General features: G+C 36.1%; 1 protein-coding gene across 2 annotated transcripts in view; it reads left to right on the top strand.

The window, feature by feature from the left end:
* Positions 1-4,605: 4,605 nt before the first annotated feature.
* Positions 4,606-11,830, top strand: part of mrtfab (myocardin related transcription factor Ab) — a 41,063-nt gene continuing 33,838 nt past the window's right edge. The window contains exons 1-2 of one of the 2 annotated variants that reach the window (XM_007259090.4): positions 4,606-4,738; positions 6,866-6,938. The gene's annotated coding sequence lies outside the window, so the exon portion shown is untranslated. The remainder of the gene's footprint in view (positions 4,739-6,865; positions 6,939-11,830) is intronic. The other variant, XM_049464679.1, reaches the window with a different exon arrangement.

Raw genomic sequence — 11,830 nt, 5'->3', positions numbered from 1 at the left:
TGTCAAATGGGTCATTTTATGATCAATTGACCAGTAGAAATTCTCCAAATTGACCTGGAATAAAATCTTATTACATTGACTAACTTTGAAAGTAAAAAAATATTTTCCTTTCCCTGTAAAGCTAGTGGTTTTGATGACATTCTGATACAAATGCTAAAAAGTATTCAGAATACAACTTTATACGACATTTAAGAATTCTGCTTTAGTTATTTTAAGTTATTTTATACTATTATTTCATTTTATTATCCTATTTTCTACCCAATTTAAAAGGCCAATACACCCAACCTACTTATTAGGACTCCCCCCATCACTAGTGATGCCGCAACCCCAGGAGGGTGAAGACTAACACATGCCTCATCCAATACATGTGAAGTCGGCCATCGTCTGTTTTCAAACTGCTGCTGATGTAGCATTACCAAGTAGCATCACAGCGCCCTCAGAGGAAAACGCAGCGACTCGGTTCAGATACATCAGCTCACAGATGTCTTGTGCTGAGCGACATCACCTTTTGGAGTGATGTGGGGAGAGAGTGTCATCCACCCACCCAGAGAAAGCAAGGCCAATTGTGCTCTCTCGGGGCTCCGGTAGCTGATGGCAAGCTACATGAACAGGATTTGAAAAGGTGATCTTCTGATCATAGTGGCAGCGCCTAGCCTACTGGACCACCCGGAGACCCAAGTATATAAGTAAGTAACTACTACTTAATTACTTTTATACACACTTTTTTCACGTCTTTACTTTATATTCTTTATATGTTTTTCTCACATCTTTGGTTTCGGGCTCCTACTGCTCTCACAATCCCCTGGGCAGCGCTCTCTGTCACACTAACTGAAAAAGTGAGTCAGTCTTTGGTATGTACCAAGAGACCCTTCTAGTCTGTGTTTCTTGTTTACATTCCTTAAGTGCTTCTGTCCACGTAAATCACACGTTTGTTTTGCTTTGGTCTCTGTCTTCCAGTTTTTCACCCAACCCTCTCAATTTTACAGATGTTCTACACTGTAAAAATGTCTGTACATTTTACAGTTAAATACATGTCAAACCATGAAACTGAAAAAGATTGAAACTCTAAAATGGTTGAAATGTACATCTCTTTTGTAGAAGAAAAAAAAAACATTACTGCAGTTTTGAAAACTGGTAAATACTCTTGCACTCACATACAAATACTCTTGCTTTAAAAATAAATTCTACAATATTTATTACAGCCAACACTGTAATTATAGCATGGATCACTTTTTAAAAATACATTTTGTCACTGTTAAAGGTACTGGTCATTGTGAGAGTATGGTAAAATATGGACTCACCCTGCAACCTTAACTGTAAAATTAGTTTTATTAATTACTTTTATTGCAATATGTTTACTTTTATTAAACAGATATTGAACTCTGTATCAACAGACAATAAATAAGGGGTCTTGCACTGGTAAAACCACACCTACCAACTCATATCTTTTGACAGTTTAAAGCCTCCTAAATGTACTTTTTAAACTGCTTAATGTGTCTGTGACTATTATTAAGTGTTTCTTTTAAAATATTGTATTTTTATGTGATGTAATGATTAACTATACTAAAAGTCTTCTCCTTACAATGTAAACAGAAAATGGCCTCTTACAAATGTACAGTAAACACTAGTGCTTCATTTCTGTATTGTGAATACATACTATTACTTGTCCTCTATTATATTCCACTATATTAAAGGCCAGTAGATGGAGCAAAGTGCTCATTATGTTCATAATAAGAGGAATTGGGCGAGTCTATCAGCTGTAAAAAAAAAAAAAAAAAAAAAGGGAGAAAAGCAAAAACAACACAGGCAGCAAAACTGGTCCGAGTGCTTAACCATTTGAGGCATGATGGCCACTGTGTTAAGAAACATGTCTGAATTGTTTTCTGAATTTAACATTTGGCATTTCTAACTCTAATGCCTCAGTAGGCAGCATGTCATTTTACAGCATTACATTTCAGATGCAAGGACTCTGTTCCCTTCAATGGAAAATCTCCATTCAAAATGCTGTAAAATGCTAAGAAAAACTGACCCTTTATATTATTGTACTTGATGACATTTTTAGCAACTAAACCAACATGCATAGCACCCAAACATGGAAAAGTCAGCCTGCCACCATTATTACATAAAAAACACAAGTTGTATAGTGAACATCACTTTATGTATAATGGTTACTCTGAGAAATCACTTAACAAATTACCTTTGACTCTGCATCTAAAAATCACTACCAAAATTATAATGTTTAGCTCCATTCATATAAATAGTATTAATAGTATGGTTTACCTACGTTAATTTACAATTATTCACAATATATAAATGAATACATAGTACAAAAACATTGGTTTTGGTCTAAATCTTTATTCTCTGGAGTCTCTATTTGTCACTGTGAAGTCAAATTTACAGAAACAATATGTGCAATATAAATATATATTTGAAACTTTCATGGTCCAAAAAAAAAAGTCTGTATTGTTAAGCTTTAAAACAGGCTATTTGATTCATAAAGTAACATGAGAAAGTTGAAATGTTTACAGTTTTGTTTGTATTTCCTGTTCCTAGTCAAGTCAAGTCAAATTTATTACTAGAGCACATTTAAAAAACACAAGGGCCAACCGAAGTCCTGTACAATACATTCCTAGCTCCATCTGAGGTGTTCTTTTTGTTCCAGAAATTGATAAAGGTCAATAAATGTCAATACTATACACTTGTTGGGTGCAGTGGATCAGTGGACCCATCACTCTGTAGATCCTGATGCTGATCATTAAAAAGCATGTTTATGTGCACAGGGCAGGCATATTATTGGATATGTCATGTTGTTTTCTTGTCCACCTACAGTCTGTGTTTAAGTCTTTATTCACAAAATCTAATAGAAATCTGAACCTCCACTGATACAGTTATAGCACCCAGTGTTTTTTAATAGTAGGGTCCAGTATCAACAGTGAAAACTAAGCATTCAGCAGTAATACTTCAAATTCTCGTAGTGCATATTATTACATCCTGTTTCTCTGCTGGTGTGTTAGTGCTTATCAGGTGATTACTAGTTCATATACACGTGTTTATATTGCAGTATTGTACAGAGTGGCTAGAAAAATCTCTACTTAAACTACTTCAAAGACTTCAAACATTTATTCAAAGACTGGTGTGAAAGTGAAACTAGATGTGTGAAGGTGTGAAAAAACAAGTTTTTTTCTTATATTTTGGATGAGAATAAGAATTACTGACAACTAGTGGTAAATAGAAATAATGTAGAATTGGTTGTAGCTGTTACAGACAAAAAAAATATGCAGTGCTTTAATTTTTACTAATTTAATTATTCAACTAGTCTACTTTTCCTATACACAATATTACCCAGTGATGGCTGGCTCACTGCTAAAGGATGATAATTGAAGGGTAGCATATTTTCATTTAGAAAACTCATCTAAAACACTGTAATATACGCTGGTACAAACATGCTACAGTAAGGCTGCCAAAATTGTGGCCTATATGTTTGATTCTGGCTTCCATAGGGAAAATAATCCCAGTCCTGGAGGCAAGTAGTGCACCAGGAAAGAAAGACCAAGAGTTGCATGGGAAGGTGGGTCCAAACTTTTGACTGGTACTGTATATACAGCTCTGGAAAAAATAAGAGAACACTTAAAAAAAATATGAGTTTCTTTGATTTTACCAAATTAAAAATATCTGGAATATAATCAAAAGGAAGATGGATGATCACAATCCATCAAATTGAACTGCTTGAATTTTTGTGCCAGGAGTGGCATAAAGGTATCCAAAAGCAGTGTGTAAGACTGGTGGTGAGAATATGTCAAGATGCATAAAAGATGTGATTAAAAAACAAATATTGTTTTCTGAATTCTTAAAAGTTTATAAATATGAACTTGTTTTCTTTACATTATTTGAGGTCTGAAAGCTCTGCATATTTTTGTTATTTCTGCCATTTCTCATTTTCTGCAAATAAATGCTCTAAATGACAATATTTTTATTGGGAATTTGAGAGAAATGTTGTCTGTAGTTTATAGAATAAAACAACAATGTTCATTTTATATATACAATATATTATTTTTGTATTTACTGGTACAATTAGGTCTGTCACAAAAAATGTATCATACAATATATAACCTCAATAATTTTTCTGACATCAATATTGTCCTTTATGTTTATTTAATTAAGTAGCTAGAATTAGCACACAAAGGTCTACAAAAATAAATATTAAATATTACATTAGAATTATATAATATTTACATGAAAACTGTCTTAAATTGACGATAATATCGCATATCACAATTATTTTTGGGACAATATATTAAAGGTTATAGTACCTAACAGGCCTGGTTCCAGGTCCAGTACTAGGTCTAGTGAGGGTTGTAGTTCTGTGCGTTTGTTTAAATTACTCAGTACTTAAGTAACTTACTAAAATACTGATTGAGCTGCTGTTTTTTAGACACGTGGCTCATTATTTTGCATTAGTAGGTAAACATTAAGTGAACAGTGCGGGTTTAGGTTGCTGTAAAGCTGTTTTTATTTGTGTAAATCTTTTGTGAAGTGATGTAAATAAACGCACGCAGGCCGCTACCGCCCCGCTGTGGTCACCCGGAAGCAGTGGGATTCCCCCGCTCCTCGCACTGCGGAGCTGGGCTGCTGGGTTAGCGGAGCGCGGTCTAACGCTAACCGTGTCGGCTCACGGTTTGTGAATAAATGTCGAGTTTTAAAACCCAACACGCTGCCACGTTTAGGTCCTCACAACTCGGTAAGTTGTTTAGAAACGGTAGACTGGTTGGTATTCGCTGTTTTTGAGCTGTAAAGAGTCGCTGTTAATAACGGTAGGTTAGCTAGCTGGACCCGAGCGGAGGAGGAGGAGGTAGGTGCTGCAATGTTGTTGGGGAGGGCAGAGCAGAGCAGCTACAACATCCCTCTAGTCTCCAGTCATAAACCGTGTCCTCGCTTATTATTCAGCTCTCATAGCATGTTTTGAGGCCTGGCTATTTTTTCCTAGTGGCATTGGTGAGCTTTAAACACTGAATACGATTATATTACATTGAAAAGGCTTGTTTTAGCGGCACGGCACTTCCTGCTGTGTCGCCATGCCGTGACAGTTAATCTAAAAAGCTTAGCTTAGCTGTCTTAGCTTTGTTGCTGCTTAGCGCGGTGCAAACTGTTGCTGCTTAAACTGATGTCTGTGTGACCTAGCTTGCCTGACATCTGATTAGAAGACAGAAAACAGTTTTTTTAAACCTGTTAAATCAGTATTTAATGTGAGACACACCTACACACAGTCAACAGAGGCCCAGTTTAATGTTTTTCTTGAGATGCATAGGTTAGCTGACCGGTTAACCTGGCTGCTGCAGAACAATAGCTAAATGCAAGGGAGAGCCTCGTATTTAGCTAGCTAATTCAGTGATAAGCTAATATGTTTAGTAAAAAATAGCTATGTTATGAACTCTGGATATTTAGCTGAATATTGTCCTATCTGCCTGTTTTTATTAGTTAGCTAACTTTATCTTGCTATCTTAGGTTGTATGAACAGTCTAGCCACCTTTTTCATCCCACATCCGGCTTCTGTCAGTCACTTATAACCTAAGGTAACTAACCTAGCTAACCTAAACAATCTAGCTAACTATATATCTTGAGTTTTATTTTAGTTAGGTAGTGTGTCATCTTGATTAGAAAACAGAGAAGTTAACGTTATTTAAAGCCATTAAATCAGTTTTTGACCTACACACAGTCAACAGATGCAGAGTTTATTTGTTTTTCTTGAGTTGGATAGGTTAGCTGGCTGGTTAACCTAGCTGCTGCAGAACAATAGCTAAATGCAGGGGAGAACCTCATAGTTAGCTAATTTAGTAATGGACTGAAGTTACTCTGTTATATAAAAATATTAACTCTGGATATTTAACATGCCCTAATAAACAGGTAAGGCTATCTCGCTACCTTAGGTCATATGAGCTAACAGTCTATCTACCTTTCTTATTCCACATCTGGCCCCTGTCAGTCATTGGTAACCTAGATTAGCTAAGATAGCTGTTATAAATCTGTATTTAAATCAATCAAATAAGTTGTCTCATTTTCGTTCATTTAGATTCTGACCTGTGCTATTTGATTTAGATTTATAAGCTGGCCTGCCAGCTGTTTGGGAACATGTAATAAAGTCTAGCTATTTAGAATTAAATCACTTTTATATACCGGTAGAACTTTTTCTTTTCTATTTTCTATTCTATACTCACACGTTATAGACCACACATGTTCAAACTGAAAGTATCAAGTGGCACCTTCAAATCATTTCACAGGAAAACGTGCCACACACTCTAAAGCACAGTAGACCAGATGTGGCCTCTGCACATCATACATCATCTCATGTCTCTCTTGCCAATAGTTCTTTACCAATTGTTCAGAGCTTGTCCGCTTTTGCGGCCTGCAAGCTAGCATGGTAACAAGGATGTTTGACTATTGTTTTTGGTCAGTGCAATATGACAATTGAGATATTTCAGAAAGCGTGAGAAAGAGGAAGACAACAGAAGTGTATAGTATAGTGAGCTACAGTGTCCCCTTGAACAGAAGGTTGATTATTCAGCTGTTAATTTTATTGCATAAACCTTTGTGAAATACTTGTTAACAGATTGGTGAAGCATATCCTGTGAATTTGAACAGCATTCTGTTGTAAGGCCTTTTAAATTTATGGCCTTTTAAATGTATTTTAACAGTTAAAGTACTGTGATTAAGATTGAAGAGCTAATGGGTTATCCAGTAAACACAAGAAATGCAATTTTATGAAAATTAAAGGCAGCAACTTTTAAATCAAATTCCATCTTTATTATTTTTGAGAACTACTGATTTAGAACCTGACCTGTACTGATTGTGTGCTGCTTTGTGTTTCCAGAAACATTACACATCATCAGCAAACTGAATATGGAAATAGGACGACCAGTCATACCCAAGATCTTATAAATAAGGTACATTATTATTTTTTTACATGGGTGTTCTATATATATTCAGTTATCATTTGATATGAGATGGCCTATTATTCACCTAAACATGTTATGTGCTGAATAAACAGAATTAGTTTTTAGTCACATTTCTTAATGAAGCATTTTAAATATTTAAAGCCCACTGTCTGCTTTGTGGGGGCAGAAAAGATCTGCTGTTATTTCAGCATTCACCTTTAGCATCCTTCTAGATGGAGGTGTGTTTTTTTGGCCATCGTGTTTGTAGGTGATCTTTACAGACAGGTGTGGGCCTGCGGAATCAGGAATGTGTCCTTCCCCTTTACATTGTAGTAAGACTTCACGCTGCATGTCTGAACACTGTCTTTCACTCATGCAAACTTTTCAATTGGCACTGATGACTCTTAAGACAGTGCTGAGATTATATCTTTGAGTACTGGCATGTTACATAGCCAAGGGAATTATTTTTATGTATTTTTTGCATTGGTGCAGTTTACTAATTCTCTAAAATGTTTACATCTCCCAAATTTGCTGTTTTCACATTTATTTCTTGCTGATTCTGATTCACTTCATTTTCATGTTTATGCATGGTGCGTGCCAGTCAGTGTACTTCGCTCTGCTGCACGGAGACATTGAATGGAATGCAGATGCAGTTTTAGATAAATGATTTGGAGCACAGATAAGATTTAATGTAGTGCTGATTGGCTAATTGTGACTAATGCAATTGAGGGAACTTTTGTAGGCCTAATACAAAATGTGCCTTTTGCTTGTGCAGCACAGAGCCAATATAGAGTACTGTATAGCTCTCAGTAAGGAATGCTTTGTAATAATGTAATTGATTATACATTGTCATTATCAGAGTCATTGCTTTTTGGCAGATAATTGGTTTTATGTCATTTGCAAAATCCTTTGCTGCTTTAATAAGTTATGCTCATTTTATTAATTTTACTGCGTTTGTAACCCTACAGAAATTAATGTTACATTTTCTGTTAGTTTGGATTTTTACATTCTGTAAATATTTATGTTTTAACATCAGACGATTTGTATGCAAAACATGATAAATATTAGCATTGACCTCAGTTCTCATATTTATGCATTCCTACCAAATATATATTTTTGGCAAGAATGTTTGTAAGTAAAGTTTTGCTATAAATAGGCCGGTGTTTCATTAGTTTGAGTGCTAACATTTAGCAGGGTCCTTAAATTGCTCTTGCTCAGAGGATACTGTAAGTGGATATTATTATTCTGTTTGAGACTGGGTTAACGTCCACTTGAACATTCTCAACCGCAGAGCAGAGATCCACTCAGTATGCCAGGGTGTTTCCAGAACATACTCCAGCTGCAGACCTATTTTTTCTGCTTTTCTATTTTTGTTGCTAAACAAGCTGGTTGTATGAAACACTCAGCGGTGTGTATGTGTGTGACACATGTGGATAAGTTTTGACTGTGCATGACGCTTGACGGGGAATGATCACAATTAAGCTTTTTTTCGGTGGGGGATTTGAGTGTGTTGTTTTTGTGATATGCTGCTGTTTTTCCTGAGGAACGCTGTGCTTTTACTGAAGGTTGTTCCTCCTCAGCCATCTACCTTCCTTGAAATTTGAGACATGCTATGCCAGGCCATACACATTAAGGCATATGTGTAACTCAAGGCCTGGGGGCCGGTTCTAAGACATGACTCATTTTAGATCAGCCCTGCAGTTGTCAAATGATTTTAGTGCACTGATTTGTTAAGGTAATGACTGTGCAAGTCACTAACACCTCTAACACACTAACTACTTCTAACCCCATTTCCTTCTTCCCCTCCTTCACTTCTCTCACCCTTTATTTCCCTTCGACCTCCTTTAAGCCCTATCTAAAAATGGGTTATCTAAATTCCTATTACTTTTGTACTTCATTATTGTAAGTCGCTTTGGACAAAAGCGTCTGCCAAATGAAATGTAATGTAATGTAATGTAAAGTCAGTATGGTTTGATTTCAGACTTTGATATGTTTGTGTAAAGAAAATGAATTTCTTTTAATGATTGCTCGCTTTTTAGGTTCAGGTTTTGTGTGAGGGTTAGTAATATAGTGTGGGGGGGAGGACAATGTTAAAAGACAATCCTATTGGAGCTGCTCCAAATATTCCCAAAAAATTTAATTATTTGGCTGTAAATAGCAAAAACTCAACTAAAAATGTGGAAAGGTATAATTTTAATCAAACAATAATGTTTTTAATTAAATTACTACCAGCTGGGGTATTTTTCTTTTTTACATTCTTAATATATATATATTTAAATTATTTAATGGTGAAAAAAGTGGCAGAATAAGTGTGAAAAAATGTTTAGTTTTATTTTGTTCCATTTTAGTTTCTTATTATTTATGTTATTTATTTACTTATTTTTATTTCTCTGCATTCCTAATATTCCTGATACACAATATTTGTTGAAATACTTTAATGCACTCACAAAAAGTACACTTGTAATGCAGATTTTGCAAATTGTCATAATTGCATTTTATTGGTTGCACTTCCAATTTCAATACACATCCAATTAAACCTGAGCATTTTTGGTCTTTTTAATGAAACCTGATTGGTCACTATCCCTTAGACACCTGGCAGTATCTGATATGTTAAGAAAAGTGTGTTGTGTGTCGTTAACAACATAATATCGCATTGGCAACCTCTAGCTTTGTCTTCAAAGGGAACTCTGACCCAAAATGAGGCATTTAACCATTGCTAAATCTGTTGTGCACGTCTTCTCACCTCCTACAGTGGTGCCAAAGTAGTCAAGGGGAAGATTCACCCGTTTAAAGATGAGAAAAACCCCTTCTGCTGATTGTGTCTTGAGGGTGGGAGAAACTTTTGAAAAAGTACTGTTGAAAAATAGATTATGTTTGCTACGTTTTGTATTCTTCACAAGCCAGACCTACTTGGATTACTACAAATCATTGGTGTGCCCCTATTGTGCAGTTTTTGGGTTTTAAATATGTAGTGTAGGTAAATGTCAAAGTTGAATTGCTCAATTACCCACAGAGTACATACTCAGAATTAAATGTTATTTTAGTGTGGTTATGATTGGAAATGTATGTTGGTATAGCAGGGCTTTATCACTTCCTGTTAGTACAAAACATGTTAGTATATTACCTTCATTATTAAGATACTTTTATAATGCATGCCTTTAGTATTGTTGTGTAGTATGCAAGTGGACACAGCCCACCCATGTGACTGTTTTTTAACTTCTAATTAAATGCTTGTTTTTTATCACTGTTTGTTCTGAGAATAAATGCATGCTTGGTATATTAGTTTGAGAACACTGCTGGATGATATCAGCAGGGTTACAAAATTGTAACTTCTGTAAAACCAGTGAGGCTGTGGTTTGCAGTACTGCACTGCAGAGTGTCACGCAACATGCTATATGATATGACATGACACAGTCAATGCTAGTTTTAGACCAACATGGTCTTTTGACTTGTGCTTTTTCATGTCCTGTGTGGCTCTACCCTTGTATTGGTACATAGTTGGTTTTCCAATTAAGTTGTATTCAAACATTCTGTGGTAAATATGTAGGTTAATGTGGTGTTTGATACTACATGAAATGAGGTTGCATATTCCGTTTTATTATCAGGTAGTGCCTGATAATATTTCTGAACCACTGAAATATTGAGTGTGGACATGAATGTGCAGCGGTTAAGTTTAAATGCCATGCTGCACATAGTATATATAGATAGTATAGTGTCTGTATGCCAATGTTTTGTTTTTGTCCTTGCTTGACCCTGGGCATTTTTTTCTAGTATGGACTGCATTGTATTCAGGCACTCCCTTCTGGTCCTCTTAACAAGTAATGAAATGTGTACTGCCTACATCATGACCGAAAAATGTCACATTGTTGATTTGTGTCCTGAGCAACAGCTGAAAGTCACCCACCTCAGGGAAATTTGTCAGCTCAGACTGCCCAGAGAAATTTGTAGTCAGCCAGGGAAATCCTGTGATCTTAGGTGAACTATGAAAACGAGGCACAGTTCTCTCTTCACCAAGTGCTGGAGGCCACAACCTTTCTACCTGCTGTTCTATGGGGCGTGTGTGTGTGTATGTATGTGTGTGTGTGTGTCTGTTGTGAGTTGTTATTGGTATTGCACAAGTGGTGCTTTACACCATAGAGCATGTCTGTGCTTGCCATATGGCTTCATCTTTTACCGCACTGTGTGCCTTCTGCAGCTCTCTGAGTTCGTACATGTTTTGTAGGACACTTCAGAGCACTCGCAAGATCATCTGATTAAATTAAGCAGAGAGCATTTTATTTGGGTTAATGGAACAGGGTACGGTCAGCGCAGAGATATTACAGTAAAATCTACCCTCTTTTAAGTATTAGCAGTGGTTCATGTGTAAAATTCTAGAGCTTAGTTATCCTTTTAAAGACTGTGGCACATTGGCCCCTTACCTAAGGTTGCACGATATTGGAGGAACATTGCATTGCAATGTTTTGTTGTTATACAGGACAAAAAAAACCCATAAAGTTCTCATAACAAACGTGTCTCTATGTTTATAATGCCCCTTTGTTTATACGATTGGAATGAAAAAAAAGCCAGATATAATCTACCTATGGTAGATATGTTGTGCAAATGTGCATGGGATTCTTTGCTTGTGTGACCAAGGGTGCCATGTATATTCTTAATACTTTTTTTTGTTTGTTTGTTTGTTCACACTCACTGCTGCTACATCATTTAGTGTGATATTCTTCATTAGTAGGGAATGCTGTCCTGTTTATTATTGATGTTACTAGGGCTGAACGATATTGGAAAAAGTTTACATTGCAAATGTTCTTTTTTTTTTACGATATATAATTACGATATTAAACAATGCAAGGCCCATGACGTCACCAGCCCTGCCCCCACTCGCGCGCTGTCACGTGTCCAGACTGACT

This window comes from Astyanax mexicanus, chromosome 15, assembly GCF_023375975.1.
Source record: "Astyanax mexicanus isolate ESR-SI-001 chromosome 15, AstMex3_surface, whole genome shotgun sequence".
NCBI classification, from domain to species: Eukaryota; Metazoa; Chordata; class Actinopteri; order Characiformes; family Acestrorhamphidae; genus Astyanax; species Astyanax mexicanus.
The sequence above is the reverse complement of the archived record's forward strand: the minus strand, read 5'-3'. Positions and strand labels throughout refer to the sequence as shown.